The sequence below is a fragment of the Pseudophryne corroboree genome, unplaced genomic scaffold (genome assembly GCF_028390025.1).
Source record: "Pseudophryne corroboree isolate aPseCor3 unplaced genomic scaffold, aPseCor3.hap2 scaffold_640, whole genome shotgun sequence".
NCBI classification, from domain to species: domain Eukaryota; kingdom Metazoa; phylum Chordata; class Amphibia; order Anura; family Myobatrachidae; genus Pseudophryne; species Pseudophryne corroboree.
The window spans coordinates 197,755-220,473 of NW_026970229.1; the positions used below are offsets into that span (position 1 = coordinate 197,755).

Genomic DNA, 22,719 nt, shown 5'->3' on the forward strand with positions numbered 1-22,719 from the left:
TGCACTCTGGGTGTGCTGCTCCTGCGATTTCCCCAAATGTGGGACACTTGACTGCATAATTTGTGTTTCCTCTGGTCGGCTCTCGTATAATTCAGATCTCTTTGTCTCAGGTCTCTCTCCAGCCTAGTTTGCTGTCTGTTTCCACTTCTCTTTTCTTCAGCCGCTCCCTTCTATGCCCTTGCGCACTATCCTGACTTCTCCCGTCTGCTTACTTTGTGCCTTCCAACGCACAATGCGAACTACAGGTAGTGCTGCAGGGCCCACACCCTTTTAGTTGCCTTACAGAGCAGCTCTGGAGCTGTTACAGTGCCCAGCTGCTGCAAGAAATCAGCTGGAATGCTTCAGGTGCTGGGGCATAGCCAACATGAGCCCCACACCGAAGGAGGGTGGAGGTGTTTAATGCGAATTAGGGGTCATCCAAGGGCCGCAAAAGGCCGCCATGCCCTGCACATCCCTTTTTTCTTTTCATATGCAGACGAGGGTTGAAGCCAACTTTGACCCACTGCTTGGATGGCATCACCATATGCAAATCCATCTGCTGCAGGCCTTCCCCCAGGAATGCTAGCACTAGTTGTTGCATTTGGTTTGTTGTTTGGGGGTGCTTCAGTATTAGGCAGCCTTCTGCCCTCCCATGTTCATCTGAAAATATGTGTTCTCCCTGCAGTTGTTGTCCCCAGATGAGAGTTCCCTTGTGCTGCCTCAGTTGAATCGCCTTTACTTGACAGAGATGTGCCTGAGCAGCGGCCCTCCCCAGCCCTATCCCAAATCATACTTATTTTGCATAGGAGATATCATGGTCATGAAGATTGTTCTCCCAGGGTGAGGTTCATTCATTGCATTCTGGGTATGATGACCCCTGTGATTTCCCCAAATGTGGGAAACTCGACTGCATTATTTGTGGTAGTGGGGGACTGTGTTGTGCTTTCCTCTGGTCAGCTCTGGTAAAAGTCAGATTTCTTTGTCTCAGATCTTCCTCTAGCCTTGTTCTTCTTTCGAGAGTTCCCTTGTGCTGCCTCAGTTGGATCTCCTTCACTTGACAGGGGGGTGCCCGAGCAGCGACCCTCCCCAGCTCTAGGCCAACTCCTACTTACCTGCCAGGTGAGATACTATGATCATGTAGGTGCTTCTCCCAGGGCAAGCCTCACCCATTGCACTCTGGGTGTGCTGCCCCTTTGATTTCCCCAAATGTGGGAAACTTGACTGCATAATTTGTGTTTCCCCTGGTCGGCTCTCATATAATTCAGATCTCTTTGTCTCAGGTCTCTCTTCAGCCTAGTTTGCTGTCTGTTTCCACTTCTCTTTTCTTGAGCCGCTCCCTTCTATGCCCTTGCGCACTATCCTGACTTCTCCCATCTGCTTACTTTGTGCCTTCCAACGCACAATGCAAACTACAGGTAGTGCTGCAGGGCCCACACCCTTTTACTTGCCTTACAGAGCAGCTCTGGAGCTGTTACAGTGCCCAGCTGCTGCAAGAAATCAGCTTGAATGCTTCAGGGGCTGGGGCATAGCCAACATGAGCCCCACACCGAAGGAGGGTGGAGGTGTTTAATGCGAACTAGGGGTCATCCAAGCGCCGCAAAAGGCCGCCATGCCCTGCACGCCCCTTTTCTCTTTTCATATGCAGATGAGGGTTGAAGCCAACTTTGACCCACTGCTTGGATGACATCACCATATGCAAATCCATCTGCTGCAGGCCTTCCCCCAGGAATGCTTGTACTAGTAGTTGCATTTGGTTTGTTGTTTGGGGGTGCTTCAGTATTAGGCAGCCTTCTGCCCTCCCATGTTCATCTGAAAATATGTGTTCTCCCTGCAGTTGTTGTCCCCAGATGAGAGTTCCCTTGTGCTGCCTCAGTTGAATCTCCTTTACTTGACAGAGATGTGCCTGAGCAGCGGCCCTCCCCAGCCCTATCCCAAATCATACTTATTTTGCATAGGAGATACCATGGTCATGAAGATTGTTCTCCCAGGGTGAGGTTCATTCATTGCATTCTGGGTATGCTGACCCCTGTGATTTCCCCAAATGTGGGAAACTCTACTGCATTATTTGTGGTAGAGGGGGACTGTGTTTGTGCTTTCCTCTGGTCAGCTCTGGTAAAAGTCAGATTTCTTTGTCTCAGATCTTCCTCTAGCCTTGTTCCTCTTTCGAGAGTTCCCTTGTGCTGCCTCAGTTGGATCTCCTTCACTTGACAGGGGGGTGCCCGAGCAGCGACCCTCCCCAGCTCTAGCCCAACTCCTACTTACCTGCCAGGTGAGATACTATGATCATGAAGGTGCTTCTCCCAGGGCAAGGCTCACCCATTGCACTCTGGGTGTGCTGCTCCTGCAATTTCCCCAAATGTGGGACACTTGACTGCATAATTTGTGTTTCCCCTTGTCGGCTCTCGTATAATTCAGATCTCTTTGTCTCAGGTCTCTCTCCAGCCTAGTTTGCTGTCTGTTTCCACTTCTCTTTTCTTGAGCCGCTCCCTTCTATGCCCTTGCGCACTATCCTGACTTCTCCCATCTGCTTACTTTGTGCCTTCCAATGCACAATGCAAACTACAGGTAGTGCTGCAGGGCCCACACCCTTTTACTTGCCTTACAGAGCAGCTCTGGAGCTGTTACAGTGCCCAGCTGCTGCAAGAAATCAGCTTGAATGCTTCAGGGGCTGGGGCATAGCCAACATGAGCCCCACACCGAAGGAGGGTGGAGGTGTTTAATGCGAACTAGGGGTCATCCAAGCGCCGCAAAAGGCCGCCATGCCCTGCACGCCCCTTTTCTCTTTTCATATGCAGACGAGGGTTGAAGCCAACTTTGACCCACTGCTTGGATGGCATTACCATATGCAAATCAATCTGCTGCAGGCCTTCCCCCAGGAATGCTTGCACTAGTTGTTGCATTTGGTTTGTTGTTTGGGGGTGCTTCAGTATTAGGCAGCCTTCTGCCCTCCCATGTTCATCTGAAAATATGTGTTCTCCCTGCAGTTGTTGTCCCCAGATGAGAGTTCCCTTGTGCTGCCTCAGTTGAATCTCCTTTACTTGACAGAGATGTGCCTGAGCAGCGGCCCTCCCCAGCCCTATCCCAAATCATACTTATTTTGCATAGGAGATACCATGGTCATGAAGATTGTTCTCCCAGGGTGAGGTTCATTCATTGCATTCTGGGTATGCTGACCCCTGTGATTTCCCCAAATGTGGGAAACTCGACTGCATTATTTGTGGTAGTGGGGGACTGTGTTTGTGCTTTCCTCTGGTCAGCTCTGGTAAAAGTCAGATTTCTTTGTCTCAGATCTTCCTCTAGCCTTGTTCTTCTTTCGAGAGTTCCCTTGTGCTGCCTCAGTTGGATCTCCTTCACTTGACAGGGGGGTGCACGAGCAGCGACCCTCCCCAGCTCTAGCCCAACTCCTATTTACCTGCCAGGTGAGATACTATGATCAGGAAGGTGCTTCTCCCAGGGCAAGGCTCACCCATTGCACTCTGGGTGTGCTGCTCCTGCGATTTCCCCAAATGTGGGACACTTGACTGCATAATTTGTGTTTCCTCTGGTCGGCTCTCATATAATTTAGATCTCTTTGTCTCAGGTCTTTCTCCAGCCTAGTTTGCTGTCTGTTTCCACTTCTCTTTTCTTGAGCCGCTCCCTTCTATGCCCTTGCGCACTATCCTGACCTCTCCTGTCTGCTTACTTTGTGCCTTCCAACGCACAATGCATACTACAGGTAGTGCTGCAGGGCCCACACCCTTTTACATGCTTTACAGAACAACTCTGGAGCTGTTACAGTGCCCAGCTGCTGCAAGAAATCATCTTGAATGCTTCAGGGGCTGGGGCATAGCCAACATGAGCCCCACACCGAAGGAGGGTTCATCCAAGCGCCACAAAAGGACGCCATGCCCTGCACATCCCTTTTTTCTTTTCATATGCAGACGAGGGTTGAAGCCAACTTTGACCCACTGCTTGGATGACATCACCATATGCAAATCCATCTGCTGCAGGCCTTCCCCCAGGAATGCTTGCACTAGTTGTTGCATTTGGTTTGTTGTTTGGGGGTGCTTCAGTATTAGGCAGCCTTCTGCCCTCCCATGTTCATCTGAAAATATGTGTTCTCCCTGCAGTTGTTGTCCCCAGATGAGAGTTCCCTTGTGCTGCCTCAGTTGAATCTCCTTTACTTGACAGAGATGTGCCTGAGCAGCGGCCCTCCCCAGCCCTATCCCAAATCATACTTATTTTGCATAGGAGATACCATGGTCATGAAGATTGTTCTCCCAGGGTGAGGTTCATTCATTGCATTCTGGGTATGCTGACCCCTGTGATTTCCCCAAATGTGGGAAACTCGACTGCATTATTTGTGGTAGTGGGGGACTGTGTTTGTGCTTTCTTCTGGTCAACTCTGGTAAAAGTCAGATTTCTTTGTCTCAGATCTTCCTCTAGCCTTGTTCTTCTTTCGAGAGTTCCCTTGTGCTGCCTCAGTTGGATCTCCTTCACTTGACAGGGGGGTGCCCGAGCAGCGACCCTCCCCAGCTCTAGCCCAACTCCTACTTACCTGCCAGGTGAGATACTATGATCAGGAAGGTGCTTCTCCCAGGGCAAAGCTCACCCATTGCACTCTGGGTGTGCTGCTCCTGCGATTTCCCCAAATGTGGGACACTTGACTGCATAATTTGTGTTTCCTCTGGTCGGCTCTCGTATAATTCAGATCTCTTTGTCTCAGGTCTCTCTCCAGCCTAGTTTGCTGTCTGTTTCCACTTCTCTTTTCTTGAGCCGCTCCCTTCTATGCCCTTGCGCACTATCCTGACTTCTCCCGTCTGCTTACTTTGTGCCTTCCAACGCACAATGCGAACTACAGGTAGTGCTGCAGGGCCCACACCCTTTTACTTGCCTTACAGAGCAGCTCTGGAGCTGTTACAGTGCCCAGCTGCTGCAAGAAATCAGCTTGAATGCTTCAGGTGCTGGGGCATAGCCAACATGAGCCCCACACCTAAGGAGGGTGGAGGTGTTTAATGCGAATTAGGGGTCATGCAAGCGCCGCAAAAGGCCGCCATGCCCTGCACATCCCTTTTTTCTTTTCATATGCAGACGAGGGTTGAAGCCAACTTTGACCCACTGCTTGGATGACATCACCATATGCAAATCCATCTGCTGCAGGCCTTCCCCCAGGAATGCTTGCACTAGTTATTGCATTTGGTTTGTTGTTTGGGGGTGCTTCAGTATTAGGCAGCCTTCTGCCCTCCCATGTTCATCTGAAAATATGTGTTCTCCCTGCAGTTGTTGTCCCCAGATGAGAGTTCCCTTGTGCTGCCTCAGTTGAATCTCCTTTACTTGACAGAGATGTGCCTGAGCAGCGGCCCTCCCCAGCCCTATCCCAAATCATACTTATTTTGCATAGGAGATACCATGGTCATGAAGATTGTTCTCCCAGGGTGAGGTTCATTCATTGCATTCTGGGTATGCTGACCCCTGTGATTTCCCCAAATGTGGGAAACTCAACTGCATTATTTGTGGTAGTGGGGAACTGTGTTTGTGCTTTCTTCTGGTCAACTCTGGTAAAAATCAGATTTCTTTGTCTCAGATCTTCCTCTAGCCTTGTTCCTCTTTCGAGAGTTCCCTTGTGCTGCCTCAGTTGGATCTCCTTCACTTGACAGGGGGGTACCCGAGCAGCGACCTGATAAAGCTAAATATTTATCGTATATAAAACACTTTAAGAGGTCTAAGAACACTATACGCTATCTACGTAAGAAGTACCGTAAGGGTACGCAAGTTGTGTAGCGATCGCTCAACCGTAGTCGAGACGCTCAAGCGTCACGTTCGCTTACGGCCCAGTGATCACAGGCAGGCACGCTATTGGCTGCCGACTAACGTAATGATTCGCTATAGCGTAGCGTACGCTCGGGACCACGAGGAGATCACCAGCGGTGCAGACGCTTACAACGTTTAAACCTTTATCTCTATACCTTTAACGATGAGATACACAGTATACCTTAGTGTAGAGACAGAGTGTAAGTGCAACCTGGTGTAACCTGATTAACTACAAAGCTGCTTGAGCGTCACCGGCGCTCAGAGAATACTTAACACTATAAAGAATACACAGATACCTGGGCTTAGGGTCCGAAACCTATTATATGTATTATGACTATTATACTTGCAAAAAGAATCACAGTACAAAGCATACACTACAATATAACATAAACCAACTAACCAGATAAACTACACAGGAAATACAATACAATACAATTAAAGGAAAATACGAGAGAAAGAGAAGAGAGAGAGAGATAGACAGAGAGAGAGATGGCTCACAGTAAGACAATATGATTACGGAGAAAACTTACGCACAAGGGGAACGATCGCATGCGCCTCGATATCCAGCTCCCGATTATCAGCAATGAGAACCATTGAAGAGAGAGAGAACTGGATACGGTCGGCCTGCCTATTTATGCCCCACACACAATACAATTCAATGGTCCCTACAATCTCATTGTTCATTGGACACAGGAATTCGGCTTCGCATTATAACAAAAGGTCATAGGTTGATTCATACAGGTGGGCTGTGACTATTTCCAACTGCTCAGGTGGGAGGGAAACTGGGTATCCCGCCGCATGGGTAATAAAGTGCAAATAAAGTAAATGTTCATAAACTTCTTATGTCCATAACTATTCGCACGAGCGATTGATCTGCTTCAAACCAACACCGGAATATTTCTAATTAAATATTCTTCCGATGGATACTAAACACCACTGTATTACTCCTGTCTGACCCTTCGTATCAAACAAAGAGGGATTCCTCTGTTCATAAACATTCTATATTAACCAAACTTTCAGAATCTATCAAAGGGACCATGATCTACAAAATACATTATTAGTGAAAATATGTTACGATTGAGTCGCACGCTACAACCACATAAACTCTACCGTAAATACGCATACCATGCGCCTGCGGGTGCCCGCGACTGTGAGTATGCGCACGTACGGGAGAGCGTACGCATGCGCAGCACGGACCTGGGTGAGGTGCAAATATGGTAGTGTGCATAGAGATATTTTTCTGACTTTGACAGTCCACCCTTTGGCAGTCAATAATAACTGCCACTTCCTGAAAACATTTCAAAAGGAGAAAAATATATGTTAGGGGTTAATTCATTTCCATGGTTGGGTAAGGGAGGAGAGAGGAGTAGGTGTGAAGAGGGTATGACCTAGTGAGATAGCAGAAGCATGTGTGTATGAATCCGTGTTTGGGGGGTCATGTATCATCGTGCCGTACGTGTTGTAAATCAAGCTTCGAGGTATTGCGAAGTATACATTTGAATTCCTTCTTATCCCGTGGTACGGGTCTGTGGATGGGCTGTCAAACTTTACCGAGCTCTTTTCGGATTTTGAACAAAATGGGGAGCACATTTTAGTTGATGATACATGAATGGGGGAATATGTGATTGCTGATATCTGTGCCTGTATTCCCTATACTATGTGTGTCATTACCTGAGGGTTGTAGAAATGAAGAAAAGACATAATTACGGTAAATGCGGTGGTATTCTATGTCAGGTTAATGTATATCTGTCGGTTGAAGTTTTGTTCGGTATCAGTTGAAAGTCGTCTTCTTTGCGCTGTGTTGCCCATTAGGGGTGAGCAAAAAGCTTAGTCAATGCCATTAGATTTACAAAAAATGTTGGGCTAGCGTAAGTTTAAGAATTCTAGGGAAACTGGGGATCCCTGGCAAAGTTCATCAAATGTCCATATCTCAAGTGGTCAAAACTTCTTCTTTGGTCTATCCGTTGTCTGTATAGCGTCTCGTCAACTTCCTCGTCCAAGTGGGTCTTTTTATCTTGGAGAAAAACCAGAAAAACAGGTGAAAGAAACGGACCGTAGAAATCGCATTTTCATCACATCATTGTTTCTATCATTGGGTCATAAATCAAATCCAGGTTAATTACAGTTTCCTCACTCCTCAAACTCATTACCTTAGTACGACGATTGCACCTCATTAAAGCCTGACCGCATCTAAATATCAAGCCAATGGTTATGATAACACCTAAGATACATAGGAGAAACTTCCCAACATCCATTATGACTCCTTGAGCCCAGTCTCCCAAACCGGAGAACCAATTTCGCGGGTTCAACCATGACACCCAACCAGTCAGCTCATTACCTACAGCAGCAAGAGTGAGATTGTGTTTTCGGCGAAATTCCCACTTCAATTGGAGAATATCGTCCATCTTTTGGTCTATGACCTCGACCGGATCCTCGGTGCTATTCGTGATATACGTGCAACACTTCACGCCGTACTGTGTTGCCAATGTAACACAATATCCGCCTGTCACTGCTGTGAGGTAATTAAGAACCATTCTATGCTGCACCAGTTCTGTTTTATAAGCTTGAAGTTCCCTTCCCGTATATCTAAATGTGTCATCATACATTTCAGTGATATTGTCTAACAAATTTGCGAGCGCCAATATGTATTTATAATTTAGCACTCCTCTAGCGGTGCGGGTGAAATCTAACGCGATTAAGAATTGAATCCCGGTGGATTCACTTATCAGATCAGAGGCCGGATGCTCTGTCTTCTCTATCAGGTGTCTTTTAACAACGTGCTCGTAGTGGGTGTGAGTATAAGGAGCTTGGGCACCACGATGTATGTCCTTCATTTTGTCATGTGTTACAGTCATTACTTCAGGCAATACTTTTCCAATATAACACAATCCTTCAGAGTTTGGGGCAAGCCACTTGTACGCCTTTCTCCCGCATATGAAATATGCATCATCGGGGAGAACATATGGGACGGAGAAGGACATAACCATATTACACACCTTCCAGGTGAAATCTCCTAACCCTAATTCTTCCATCTGCTTAATACACGTATCAGGTTGTACGATATGTGCACAGTATCCTGGTGATACTTCTCCAACTCTCGTAATCCTATTTCCTAAGGTGTACCTATACCGGAAAGATTTTCCTCTACTGGCTATGTGGCGTACAAGCTCTGTATCTGTAGGCATTCTATCTGCTCTATGCGAAAAGGTCATGGTGTGGTTACTCCATGACACTTCCCAATTTCCCGGCTTTCTGGGATTGGAGATGTTGAAACATAATAGGGACCTATCCACATGGTATTGGTGGAGCTTCAAACTAGGAGGGCTGGAGATATTAAACCTCCTGTCCACCGGTCTCCCACCATTTAACTCAAGTACCTCCCCTATCGTTAAAGGAAATGGTACTAGCCCTGATTTGCTATGACCTTGAGGTACTTGAGAGCATACCCAACAATCTGTTTTGTTTAACACATTACCCACTAAGGAGTGATAGTCACTCAATGGATGCCGGTCCATATGGATATTAAAACTGGATTGGCATTTCTTAATGCACCCATCTTCAATGACATTGTTACAGAGCCTACAGATACAGTTTTCTTCAGCTAACAATCCGTCACAATTTCTTCTATGGTCAATGCTATCGGATCGTTTTCTGATACTCGCCTTTGCTTGTTGGTTAGGTTGATCCTGGAAAACTACGCCTCCATCTTTATCATCAGAACCCATTCCAGAACCTCTATCGACCTCCATGGTACTCTCGCCGGAACAGACTGCTCTGGTCAACATCATGGTCAACAGGAAAATCCGGATCACAGTCTCTTGGGGCAAGTCCATCTTATAGGAGGAAATGGAGAAGAATGAGAAGGAGGAAAAAGAAATTTGAGGGAGAGGGGATGGGAAGTGGAGGAAAATAATAAAAGGGAGTGGGGAGTCGACAACAGCTCTCGGTCTTCAAGGCTCAGGTGCCGCCTCAGTCCTCCTGGAACAGACACTCCAGTGATACAACCTCTACCGTCTGTTTCTTATCACGGGACTTCTCTGGATCAGCAACCTTCTTGCAGTGGGATGAATGGACCCAAGTCTCTCTCTCAGCAACCTTCAATGCCGTAGTGCTAGTCAATAAGACCTGGTATGGTCCTTCCCATCTGTCAATAAGGCAACCTGAGCGTAGAAAATTCCGTATCATTACATAATCCCCAGGTTCAATGTCATGACAATTACTATCTGGTAAATCAGGAATCACTAACTTCAGATTATCATTTTGATTCCTCAACTGTTTACTCATGTTAATCAAGTACTTTACAGTTACTTCATTGTTACATTTCAAATCATCCTGAGGGTTAATCATGGCATGCGGTTGTCGACCAAACAAGATTTCAAAGGGAGACAGATTAAGAGGGGACCTGGGAGTGGTTCTGATACTGTACAATACAATGGGTAAAGCTTCTGGCCATGTCAATCCTGTCTCTGCCATCACTTTACTCAATTTATTTTTAATAGTGCTGTTCACTCTTTCGACCTTCGCACTCGCCTGTGGACGGTACGGAGTGTGCAGCTTGCTATCAATTCCCATCAACTTACACATTCCTTGAAAGACATCACCTGTAAAATGGGTACCCCTATCACTTTCGATTATTCTAGGGATACCATATCTACATACAAATTCCTGCACAATTTTCTTAGCAGTAAACATAGCGGTATTTGTTGTCGCTGGAAATGCTTCGACCCAATTTGAGAAAACATCTATACAAACAAGTACATATTTCAAATTCCGACAAGGGGGTAATTGTATAAAGTCAATTTGTATTACCTGGAAAGGGCCGCCGGCAGGTGGGATATGGGATGGTTCTGTAGGTATTGCCTTTCCAATATTCTTTCTCAAACAGGTAAGGCATGACATTGCTCTTTTACTCGCATGAGAGGAGAATCCTGGGGCGCACCAGTATGCTCTTACCAATTTGCACATTCCTTCCTTGCCTAGATGAGTCAGCCCGTGAGCTGCTTCAGCCAGACATGGAAGATATGCTCTGGGGGCCACTGGTTTACCATGTCCATCCGTCCAGAGTCCTGAGGACTCCTGGCCACATCCCTTTGCCTTCCAGACTGCCCTTTCCTGTGTGGAACACAAATTTTGCATTTCACACAACTTCTGTGTGTTAATGGTATTAAATACCATTAATTGTGTGGTGTCTGTCTGTATGGGGGTAGCAGCTGCTAACTTAGCAGCTTCGTCTGCTCGGCTGTTACCAAGTGATACCGGGTCTTGGCTATATGTGTGTGCTTTACATTTGATAACAGCCACTCTGTCGGGTTCCTGTATCGCTGTTAGAAGCCTTTTTATGTGAGCTGCATGCGCTACCGGTGTACCAGCGGCCGTCATGAAATTTCTGAGGCGCCATAGGGCTCCGAAATCATGGACTACCCCGAATGCGTATCTAGAATCGGTGTAGATATTGGCTGACTTACCCTTAGCCAATTCACATGCTCTGGTTAGGGCGACCAGTTCAGCAACCTGGGCTGAGTGAGGTGGGCCTAGCGGTTCCGCTTCTATGGTGTCTTGGTCATCTACGACTGCGTATCCAGTACACAAGTCTCCCGAGTCTGACTGTCTATGACAACTACCGTCCGTGTAGAACGTGAGTTCTGCATCTTCCAGTGGGTTGTCACTGATGTCAGGCCTTGCGGTAAAATTTTGGGTCAAATATTCCATACAATCATGTGTATCTTCCTTTGTATTAAATCCTCCTTCCCCATCACTCTCACCTTCCACCCTTTGTGCCTGACCAGGCACACCTGGGAGATACGTTGCAGGATTTAATGCACTGCATCTCCTTATGGTGATGTTTACGGGGGCCATTAGTGCCAATTCCCATCTTGTAAATCTCGCTGATGAGACGTGTCTGGTTTGGGCAGAATTCAATAAGGCTGATACTGCATGTGGCGTATGGATTGTGAGGTTGTGGCCTAGCACGACGTCTTCGCTTTTTGTCACTAGCAATGCTATTGCAGCAACGCTTCGCAAGCATGTGGGGAGGGATCGCGCTACCGTGTCTAGCTGAGCGCTGTAGTATGCAACTGGCCTACTGGCATCACCGTGTTTTTGGGTTAGTACACCTGCCGCGCAACCAGCACTTTCTGTTCCGTATAGTTCAAAGGGTTTCCCATAGTCTGGCATACCTAGTGCTGGTGCCTGCGTTAGGCACTGTTTGAGTCTCTCAAATGCTGTTTCGGACTCGTCTGTATGCGAAATCCTATCAGGTTTGTTTGAGGAGACCATTTCCTGCAAAGGTAACGCCAAAATGGAAAACCCTGGGATCCAATTACGGCAATACCCACACATTCCTAAAAACGTTCTGATCTGTTGCTGGGTTTGTGGCAGAGTCATGTCTCTAATTGCTTGGATTCTATCAGCGGTCAGGTGTCTCAGTCCTTGTGTTAGACAGTGTCCCAAATATTTTACCTTAGTTTGGCATAATTGTAACTTGTCTTTGGACACCTTGTGTCCGGTGTCTGAAAGATGAAACAGGAGCTGTTTCGTATCCTTCAGAGATGCTTCCAGTGAATCTGAACACAGTAATAAATCGTCCACATACTGTATCAATACTGATCCACTGTCTGGTTGCAAAGACTGTAAACAATCATGCAAAGCCTGAGAAAATATACTTGGACTATCTATGAAACCTTGGGGTAATCGAGTCCACGTGTATTGGACTCCTCTGTATGTGAATGCAAACAAATATTGGCTGTCAGGGTGCAGAGGTACCGAAAAGAAAGCGGAGCAGAGGTCAATAACAGTGAAAAATTTGGCAGTGGGAGGGATTTGCATTAGGATGACAGCTGGATTTGGCACTACGGGGAACTGACTCTCAACTATTTTGTTAATCCCCCTTAGATCCTGCACTAGTCTGTAACCCCTCCCCCCACTCTTTTTCACAGGGAAGATGGGACTATTAGCAGTGCTGGACGTTCTTACCAGAATGCCCTGTTGTAGCAAGCGCTCTATTACTGGGTAAACTCCTAACTCCACCTCTGGCTTCAGAGGGTACTGTGGGATTTTTGGAGCTATCCTACCATCTTTTACTTGTACAACTACTGGAGCTACGTTTGCCATTAATCCAGTGTCTTGTCCGTCTTTTGTCCAAAGTGACTCTGGTATCTGAGATGTCATCTCTTCTATTTGGGATGGATTCCTATTTGTCATAATGGTATGTGACATTAATTTTGATGGGGAGTCTAACATGTCTCGCACTTCCTGAGCGTGTTTCTCAGGTATGTCCAAGAATACACCTTCAGGAGTACAATAAATGACGCACCCCATTTTACACAGTAAGTCTCTTCCCAGGAGATTGGTTGGTGCCGATGCAGCCAGCAAAAAGGAATGCTTGGTATGCAAAGGCCCTATTGTAATCTCGGCTGGTTTGCTAACAGGGTAGTGCTGGACTACTCCTGTTACTCCCATGGCTGGAATTGTCCTACCAGTGGTTCTCATGCCCACTGTCGAATTTATCACTGACCTGTGTCTACAAGAAAGTTTAAAGTTTTACCAGCTACATTAATTGCGATCTCGGGTTCACTTCCAAGATTGGCAATTAATTTTACTGGCTGCAGATTACAGGTATGGCCACACCCCTATTGGGTATGGTGACCTCCCTGAATCCCGCTGGCAGCAACTACTTGTGAGGGAGATAGTTGGGAACTACCAGAGGCATGCCAGTCTCTGTTTGGGGGATATCTTTTTGTTTCCCCTGTATGTGGCTCATAACTCCGTTTCTGCGGACCTTGCTCCCAATGTCGTGTGTCGTGTCGTTGTCTAGGGGTTTGGTATGAGTTTCGTGGATTCTTTACTCTACAATCTCGTGCCATGTGTCCCTGTTTGTGACAAGAATAACAAGTAACCATACTTGACTTACCCACAGGATTTGGTGATACAAACAAAGGCTGCCTTGTGGTCAGAGCCTGTATACTTACTGACATTAATTTGTCACCTTGTTGTTCCCTGTGTCTGGTGATGTTTCTGTCGTGATCAATAGCAGCCTCTCTCAAAGTAGCCACAGACAGACCTCGCCAACATGGTTGCGTGGTCTGTACCCTAGTCTTCAATGACTCTTTTAAACCATCCATCAGTACCGATACTGCTACTTCCCGATGGTTTGTGTCTGTTTTAATGTCCTCTATGCCTGTGTATTTGGCATTTCTAATAATGCTCTGTGAAAATACTCTGCAGCTGTCTCTGACTCCTTCTGTTTAATGGAGAATATCTTATTCCATTTAGCTACTGCTGGGAAATACTCTTTTAACTGCAAGTTCATTCTTTTCACATTATCTTGGTTGTACACATCTGTAAGAGGTACATCATGACCTAGTCCGCAATCAGCTAAAAATTGAGTTGCGTCGACATTTGAGGGTAAACATGCTCTCAGCAATATCTGCCAGTCTTTATTGTTGGGCTCTACAGTGTTACCTAAGTCTCTGATGTATTTTTGACTGGCAACTAAGTCTTTTCTAGGGTCAGGAAATTCAGACACTATGGTCCTTAATTCCATTCGGGAAAATGGAGTGTACATGGCAATGTTCCTAATGGGAGTGGCTCCTGATGCGTCTGTTTTCCCATTTGGCACTGCTATTACTCTAACAGGTGTAATTCTAACAACCTCATTCTGTGTAGATTCTACAGGCTGTGGTGAAATAGTTTCAGCATAATGCATGGTGCCGTACTTACCAGTTGATACGACCTCACCTATCCCTCCGCTAGGGGCCTTTACTAATCTCGTGGGTGGAGCTGTGCCTACTGTGGTCTCTGCTATGGTGGCTGCTAGAGAGAGCGCTGAAATCGTTGCCGATTCGTCCTCTTGATCACACTCCTGAGGAAAGTTCAAAACAGGGTACAACTTGCACGGGTTAATACTTGCATGGGTTAATGGGTTAACATTATCATTAACATTTACACAGTTACTAAGTGATTTTGTGTTACACCTTAGTGCGTCTTTCTCCGCAATCAACTTCTCTCCTGATATGTATGGTGGCGGCGGGGCCGTGGCAATCAGTTTTCTGTTAGAGCCAGATCCCGCCGCCTGAGCCAAACCTCTCTGTATCTCACCTTCCTGTTGCCACAACTGTAAATAATCATAATGCTGGATTCGTCTCTTTGTTGATTTTATGAGACATATCCTCCTCCTTAAATTTTGTAACACTTCTGAGCTGAAGCTCCCTACTCTTGGGAATTTCTCCCCGTCATGTACAGTCATTCTCTCCCATTCATCACATAAAGTTTCTGTGTGACTTCCATATTTCTCACACATTATATACCTGGCCGACCCAATTGGCCGGACCACTGAATCAACCCGAACCGAGGTTGATCGCCCCCTACCTGAACAAGTGGCCCCCATAGTTCGAAAGTGTTGCTTTATTTAGCCAACCCTTTACGCAAAACCAAATGCCAACAATAGGCTGACGGTGGCGGTTTACCGAGTACCCCACTCACTCGCCCACGCCGACCAATACGACCTGATCACACCGATATGGTGCTGGCGTACTCGACCTAGGGCCCCTGCGACCTGAACCTCTATTTACTGGAACCTGCGAGGGTTATCCGAAGAACACTTACTCTTTCCAGTAACTATTGGTTGCTGGATAGTTCCTGAGTGAGCAGCGAACTTCCCTTAAAATAAAAAAATTACACAAATCACGTTAGAGTGTACAGATAGCGTTTGTGACCCCTTTACTCTAATGGTATTAGGTCAGATTACTAACTACTGCACACACTTACGTGCGGTCCAGTCGTTCAGTACACAAACAACTAAGCTTATGTACGGAAAGACCAATGGAATCGAAACTTACGACTGCGAATTCCTTCAGCCAGAGCTTATATGGCCTATATGGGTGTTGCACCAACCCTTTTCGGTGTTGTGCCTGTGAACTGTATAGCAGACTTCCTTGTCAGCTGTACCTGGACCTCCTGGTCTGTTATGACCTCCTGGTCTTGTTACAGTATGACCTCCTGGTCTGCTATACTCTAATGCTCAAAATTGTATATTTAACCAGAGATGCCTCCCTAGCCACCGTGCACGTCACTTACACGCATGTACCTCACGAGTACTCGACTTTTCTTGTGGTTCAACCTTTAAAAATTGTAAAAACACTCACTCATCACATGTACACTTTTGTTTCTATTTCTATTTCTGCGCAGAAATTTTTCTTCAGATCAGGTGTGTTACCAATTAGGAGCAGGATCTGTTAACTAAATTTCGGACACCCAAAAATAGACTTGCGTTATTTCTCGCCTCGCGTTATTTATCGCTTTGCGTTAAAAATCAACTTATCGTGACTTGAGCTACGTGGGCGTAACCGGACGCTCCGTTGCGTAACGTACGCTGCGTGCGTCGGCCTTTGGATTGCGTACGCAAGTCTTTGTTAGAGACACGTATACGCAAAGCAAAGATCCACCGTAACACAATTTATACTTTTATCAATGTAGATGATCCTTGATCATCTACCACACAAACACACTTACTTCGCCTTATCTCCCAGGCGAAACTGTGTGTTTGTCTATCTTTTAACTATATTACCTTTACTCTTAAACTATGAAATAACGGCAACTCTCTTTTTAGCACTTCTATCAACTATAAAAACTGGCAGACAGGAGAGTGATATACGAAAATGAAAAAGAAAAAGAAATGCAGATATATATATGTGTGCGTGCGTGTGTACGCAAGACAGAAAAATAAACAGTTTTAAAAGACACTAGCGTTTTGTTCTTACCTCCGGTTCCCGGATTCCTTCAGCACTCTTTACCTAAGTGAAGCAGACGCTTATCCTGTCAGCACTACGAGGGATACAACCTCCCGCCCTTTGCTGAGGGATAATGTCTGCTGATCTACCTAGTGCAGATATGTGAAGGACGGGCGAGCCGCCAATTGATAAAGCTGAATATTTATCGTATATAAAACACTTTAAGAGGTCTAAGAACACTATACGCTATCTACGTAAGAAGTACCGTAAGGGTACGCAAGTTGTGTAGCGATCGCTCAACCGTAGTCGAGACGCTCAAGCGTCACGTTCGCTTACGGCCCAGTGATCACAGGCAGGCACGCTATTGGCTGCCGACTAACGTAATGATTCGCTATAGCGTAGCGTACGCTCGGGACCACGAGGAGATCACCAGCGGTGCAGACGCTTACAACGTTTAAACCTTTATCTCTATACCTTTAACGATGAGATACACAGTATACCTTAGTGTAGAGACAGAGTGTAAGTGCAACCTGGTGTAACCTGATTAACTACAAAGCTGCTTGAGCGTCACCGGCGCTCAGAGAATACTTAACACTATAAAGAATACACAGATACCTGGGCTTAGGGTCCGAAACCTATTATATGTATTATGACTATTATACTTGCAAAAAGAATCACAGTACAAAGCATACACTACAATATAACATAAACCAACTAACCAGATAAACTACACAGGAAATACAATACAATACAATTAAAGGAAAATACGAGAGAAAGAGTAGAGAGAGAGAGATAGAGAGAGAGAGAGATGGCTCACAGTAAGACAATATGATTACGGAGAAAACTTACGCACTAGGGGAACGATCGCATGCGCCTCGATATCCAGCTCCCGATTATCAGCAATGAGAACCGTTGAAGAGAGAGAGAACTGGATACGGTCGGCCTGCCTATTTATGCCCCACACACAATACAATTCAATGGTCCCTACAATCTCATTGTTCATTGGACACAGGAATTCGGCTTCGCATTATAACAAAAGGTCATAGGTTGATTCATACAGGTGGGCTGTGACTATTTCCAACTGCTCAGGTGGGAGGGAAACTGGGTTTCCCGCCGCATGGGTAATAAAGTGCAAATAAAGTAAATGTTCATAAACTTCTTATGTCCATAACTATTCGCACGAGCGATTGATCTGCTTCAAACCAACACCGGAATATTTCTAATTAAATATTCTTCCGATGGATACTAAACACCACTGTATTACTCCTGTCTGACCCTTCGTATCAAACAAAGAGGGATTCCTCTGTTCATAAACATTCTATATTAACCAAACTTTCAGAATCTATCAAAGGGACCATGATCTACAAAATACATTATTAGTGAAAATATGTTACGATTGAGTCGCACGCTACAACCACATAAACTCTACCGTAAATACGCATACCATGCGCCTGCGGGTGCCCGCGACTGTGAGTATGCGCACGTACGGGAGAGCGTACGCATGCGCAGCACGGACCTGGGTGAGGTGCAAATATGGTAGTGTGCATAGAGATATTTTTCTGACTTTGACAGACCCTTCGCAGCTCTAGCCCAACTCCTACTTACCTGCCAGGTGAGATACTATGATCATGTAGGTGCTTCTCCCAGGGCAAGGCTCACCCATTGCACTCTGGGTGTGCTGCCCCTGTGATTTCCCCAAATGTGGGAAACTTGACTGCATAATTTGTGTTTCCCCTGGTCAGCTCTCGTCAGATCTCTTTGTCTCAGGTCTCTCTCCAGCCTAGTTTGCTGTCTGTTTCAACTTCTCTTTTCTTGAGCCGCTCCCTTCTATGCCCTTGCGCACTATCTTGACTTCTCCCATCTGCTTACTTTGTGCCTTCCAACGCACAATGCGAACTACAGGTAGTGCTGCAGGGCCCACACCCTTTTACTTGCCTTACAGAGCAGCTCTGGAGCTATTACAGTGCCCAGCTGCTGCAAGTAATCAGCTTGAATGCTTCAGGGGCTGGGGCATAGCCAACATGAGCCCCACACCGAAGTAGGGTGGAGGTGTTTAATGCGAACTAGGGGTCATCCAAGCGCCGCAAAAGGCCGCCATGCCCTGCACGCCCCTTTTCTCTTTTCATATGCAGACGAGGGTTGAAGCCAACTTTGACCCACTGCTTGGATGACATCACCATATGCAAATCCATCTGCTGCAGGCCTTCCCCCAGGAATGCTTGTACTAGTTGTTGCATTTGGTTTGTTGTTTGGGGGTGCTTCAGTATTAGGCAGCCTTCTGCCCTCCCATGTTCATCTGAAAATATGTGTTCTCCCTGCAGTTGTTGTCCCCAGATGAGAGTTCCCTTGTGCTGCCTCAGTTGAATCTCCTTTACTTGACAGAGATGTGCCTGAGCAGCGGCCCTCCCCAGCCCTATCCCAAATCATACTTATTTTGCATAGGAGATATCATGGTCATGAAGATTGTTCTCCCAGGGTGAGGTTCATTCATTGCATTCTGGGTATGATGACCCCTGTGATTTCCCCAAATGTGGGAAACTCGACTGCATTATTTGTGGTAGTGGGGGACTGTGTTTGTGCTTTCCTCTGGTCAGCTCTGGTAAAAGTCAGATTTCTTTGTCTCAGATCTTCCTCTAGCCTTGTTCTTCTTTCGAGAGTTCCCTTGTGCTGCCTCAGTTGGATCTCCTTCACTTGACAGGGGGGTGCCCGAGCAGCGACCCTCCCCAGCTCTAGCCCAACTCCTACTTACCTGCCAGGTGAGATACGATGATCATGTAGGTGCTTCTCCCAGGGCAAGCCTCACCCATTGCACTCTGGGTGTGCTGCCCCTTTGATTTCCCCAAATGTGGGAAACTTGACTGCATAATTTGTGTTTCCCCTGGTCGGCTCTCATATAATTCAGATCTCTTTGTCTCAGGTCTCTCTTCAGCCTAGTTTGCTGTCTGTTTCCACTTCTCTTTTCTTGAGCCGCTCCCTTCTATGCCCTTGCGCACTATCCTGACTTCTCCCATCTGCTTACTTTGTGCCTTCCAACGCACAATGCGAACTACAGGTAGTGCTACAGGGCCCACACCCTTTTACTTGCCTTACAGAGCAGCTCTGGAGCTGTTACAGTGCCCAGCTGCTGCAAGAAATCAGCTTGAATGCTTCAGGGGCTGGGGCATAGCCAACATGAGCCCCACACCGAAGGAGGGTGGAGGTGTTTAATGCGAACTAGGGGTCATCCAAGCGCCGCAAAAGGCCGCCATGCCCTGCACGCCCCTTTTCTCTTTTCATATGCAGACGAGGGTTGAAGCCAACTTTGACCCACTGCTTGGATGGCATTACCATATGCAAATCAATCTGCTGCAGGCCTTCCCCCAGGAATGCTTGCACTAGTTGTTGCATTTGGTTTGTTGTTTGGGGGTGCTTCAGTATTAGGCAGCCTTCTGCCCTCCCATGTTCATCTGAAAATATGTGTTCTCCCTGCAGTTGTTGTCCCCAGATGAGAGTTCCCTTGTGCTGCCTCAGTTGAATCTCCTTTACTTGACAGAGATGTGCCTGAGCAGCGGCCCTCCCCAGCCCTATCCCAAATCATACTAATTTTGCATAGGAGATACCATGGTCATGAAGATTGTTCTCCCAGGGTGAGGTTCATTCATTGCATTCTGGGTATGCTGACCCCTGTGATTTCCCCAAATGTGGGAAACTCGACTGCATTATTTGTGGTAGTGGGGGACTGTGTTTGTGCTTTCCTCTGGTCAGCTCTGGTAAAAGTCAGATTTCTTTGTCTCAGATCTTCCTCTAGCCTTGTTCTTCTTTCGAGAGTTCCCTTGTGCTGCCTCAGTTGGATCTCCTTCACTTGACAGGGGGGTGCACGAGCAGCGACCCTCCCCAGCTCTAGCCCAACTCCTATTTACCTGCCAGGTGAGATACTATGATCAGGAAGGTGCTTCTCCCAGGGCAAGGCTCACCCATTGCACTCTGGGTGTGCTGCTCCTGCGATTTCCCCAAATGTGGGACACTTGACTGCATAATTTGTGTTTCCTCTGGTCGGCTCTCATATAATTCAGATCTCTTTGTCTCAGGTCTTTCTCCAGCCTAGTTTGCTGTCTGTTTCCACTTCTCTTTTCTTGAGCCGCTCCCTTCTATGCCCTTGCGCACTATCCTGACCTCTCCCGTCTGCTTACTTTGTGCCTTCCAACGCACAATGCGAACTACAGGTAGTGCTGCAGGGCCCACACCCTTTTACTTGCCTTACAGAGCAGCTCTGGAGCTGTTACAGTGCCCAGCTGCTGCAAGAAATCAGCTTGAATGCTTCAGGTGCTGGGGCATAGCCAACATGAGCCCCACACCTAAGGAGGGTGGAGGTGTTTAATGCGAATTAGGGGTCATGCAAGCGCCGCAAAAGGCCGCCATGCCCTGCACATCCCTTTTTTCTTTTCATATGCAGACGAGGGTTGAAGCCAACTTTGACCCACTGCTTGGATGACATCACCATATGCAAATCCATCTGCTGCAGGCCTTCCCCCAGGAATGCTTGCACTAGTTATTGCATTTGGTTTGTTGTTTGGGGGTGCTTCAGTATTAGGCAGCCTTCTGCCCTCCCATGTTCATCTGAAAATATGTGTTCTCCCCGCAGTTGTTGTCCCCAGATGAGAGTTCCCTTGTGCTGCCTCAGTTGAATCTCCTTTACTTGACAGAGATGTGCCTGAGCAGCGGCCCTCCCCAGCCCTATCCCAAATCATACTTATTTTGCATAGGAGATACCATGGTCATGAAGATTGTTCTCCCAGGGTGAGGTTCATTCATTGCATTCTGGGTATGCTGACCCCTGTGATTTCCCCAAATGTGGGAAACTCAACTGCATTATTTGTGGTAGTGGGGAACTGTGTTTGTGCTTTCTTCTGGTCAACTCTGGTAAAAATCAGATTTCTTTGTCTCAGATCTTCCTCTAGCCTTGTTCCTCTTTCGAGAGTTCCCTTGTGCTGCCTCAGTTGGATCTCCTTCACTTGACAGGGGGGTACCCGAGCAGCGACCTGATAAAGCTAAATATTTATCGTATATAAAACACTTTAAGAGGTCTAAGAACACTATACGCTATCTACGTAAGAAGTACCGTAAGGGTACGCAAGTTGTGTAGCGATCGCTCAACCGTAGTCGAGACGCTCAAGCGTCACGTTCGCTTACGGCCCAGTGATCACAGGCAGGCACGCTATTGGCTGCCGACTAACGTAATGATTCGCTATAGCGTAGCGTACGCTCGGGACCACGAGGAGATCACCAGCGGTGCAGACGCTTACAACGTTTAAACCTTTATCTCTATACCTTTAACGATGAGATACACAGTATACCTTAGTGTAGAGACAGAGTGTAAGTGCAACCTGGTGTAACCTGATTAACTACAAAGCTGCTTGAGCGTCACCGGCGCTCAGAGAATACTTAACACTATAAAGAATACACAGATACCTGGGCTTAGGGTCCGAAACCTATTATATGTATTATGACTATTATACTTGCAAAAAGAATCACAGTACAAAGCATACACTACAATATAACATAAACCAACTAACCAGATAAACTACACAGGAAATACAATACAATACAATTAAAGGAAAATACGAGAGAAAGAGAAGAGAGAGAGAGATAGAGAGAGAGAGAGAGATGGCTCACAGTAAGACAATATGATTACGGAGAAAACTTACGCACAAGGGGAACGATCGCATGCGCCTCGATATCCAGCTCCCGATTATCAGCAATGAGAACCGTTGAAGAGAGAGAGAACTGGATACGGTCGGCCTGCCTATTTATGCCCCACACACAATACAATTCAATGGTCCCTACAATCTCATTGTTCATTGGACACAGGAATTCGGCTTCGCATTATAACAAAAGGTCATAGGTTGATTCATACAGGTGGGCTGTGACTATTTCCAACTGCTCAGGTGGGAGGGAAACTGGGTATCCCGCCGCATGGGTAATAAAGTGCAAATAAAGTAAATGTTCATAAACTTCTTATGTCCATAACTATTCGCACGAGCGATTGATCTGCTTCAAACCAACACCGGAATATTTCTAATTAAATATTCTTCCGATGGATACTAAACACCACTGTATTACTCCTGTCTGACCCTTCGTATCAAACAAAGAGGGATTCCTCTGTTCATAAACATTCTATATTAACCAAACTTTCAGAATCTATCAAAGGGACCATGATCTACAAAATACATTATTAGTGAAAATA

The 22,719-nt window shown here is 46.4% G+C and overlaps 11 non-coding genes and 4 pseudogenes across 11 annotated transcripts; all 15 read left to right on the forward strand.

The window, feature by feature from the left end:
- The first annotated feature begins 768 nt into the window (after positions 1–768).
- On the forward strand, positions 769–931 carry LOC135036313 (U1 spliceosomal RNA). The gene has a single exon (XR_010231105.1). It is a non-coding gene; the product is annotated as a U1 spliceosomal RNA (small nuclear RNA).
- Positions 932–1,083: 152 nt separating this feature from the next.
- LOC135036321 (U1 spliceosomal RNA) lies at positions 1,084–1,225 on the forward strand (annotated as a pseudogene).
- Positions 1,226–1,917: 692 nt separating this feature from the next.
- LOC135036306 (U1 spliceosomal RNA) lies at positions 1,918–2,081 on the forward strand. Its single transcript, XR_010231098.1, has one exon. It is a non-coding gene; the product is annotated as a U1 spliceosomal RNA (small nuclear RNA).
- A 152-nt stretch (positions 2,082–2,233) lies between these two features.
- On the forward strand, positions 2,234–2,369 carry LOC135036315 (U1 spliceosomal RNA; annotated as a pseudogene).
- A 698-nt stretch (positions 2,370–3,067) lies between these two features.
- On the forward strand, positions 3,068–3,231 carry LOC135036323 (U1 spliceosomal RNA). The gene has a single exon (XR_010231111.1). It is a non-coding gene; the product is annotated as a U1 spliceosomal RNA (small nuclear RNA).
- Positions 3,232–3,383: 152 nt separating this feature from the next.
- On the forward strand, positions 3,384–3,537 carry LOC135036320 (U1 spliceosomal RNA; annotated as a pseudogene).
- A 655-nt stretch (positions 3,538–4,192) lies between these two features.
- Positions 4,193–4,356, forward strand: LOC135036308 (U1 spliceosomal RNA). The gene has a single exon (XR_010231100.1). It is a non-coding gene; the product is annotated as a U1 spliceosomal RNA (small nuclear RNA).
- A 152-nt stretch (positions 4,357–4,508) lies between these two features.
- LOC135036314 (U1 spliceosomal RNA) lies at positions 4,509–4,671 on the forward strand. The gene has a single exon (XR_010231106.1). It is a non-coding gene; the product is annotated as a U1 spliceosomal RNA (small nuclear RNA).
- Positions 4,672–5,342: 671 nt separating this feature from the next.
- On the forward strand, positions 5,343–5,506 carry LOC135036309 (U1 spliceosomal RNA). The gene has a single exon (XR_010231101.1). It is a non-coding gene; the product is annotated as a U1 spliceosomal RNA (small nuclear RNA).
- A 12,587-nt stretch (positions 5,507–18,093) lies between these two features.
- LOC135036316 (U1 spliceosomal RNA) lies at positions 18,094–18,250 on the forward strand. The gene has a single exon (XR_010231107.1). It is a non-coding gene; the product is annotated as a U1 spliceosomal RNA (small nuclear RNA).
- A 671-nt stretch (positions 18,251–18,921) lies between these two features.
- On the forward strand, positions 18,922–19,085 carry LOC135036311 (U1 spliceosomal RNA). Its single transcript, XR_010231103.1, has one exon. It is a non-coding gene; the product is annotated as a U1 spliceosomal RNA (small nuclear RNA).
- Positions 19,086–19,237: 152 nt separating this feature from the next.
- Positions 19,238–19,379, forward strand: LOC135036322 (U1 spliceosomal RNA; annotated as a pseudogene).
- Positions 19,380–20,071: 692 nt separating this feature from the next.
- LOC135036307 (U1 spliceosomal RNA) lies at positions 20,072–20,235 on the forward strand. The gene has a single exon (XR_010231099.1). It is a non-coding gene; the product is annotated as a U1 spliceosomal RNA (small nuclear RNA).
- A 152-nt stretch (positions 20,236–20,387) lies between these two features.
- On the forward strand, positions 20,388–20,550 carry LOC135036318 (U1 spliceosomal RNA). The gene has a single exon (XR_010231109.1). It is a non-coding gene; the product is annotated as a U1 spliceosomal RNA (small nuclear RNA).
- A 671-nt stretch (positions 20,551–21,221) lies between these two features.
- On the forward strand, positions 21,222–21,385 carry LOC135036310 (U1 spliceosomal RNA). Its single transcript, XR_010231102.1, has one exon. It is a non-coding gene; the product is annotated as a U1 spliceosomal RNA (small nuclear RNA).
- The last annotated feature ends 1,334 nt before the right edge of the window (positions 21,386–22,719 follow it).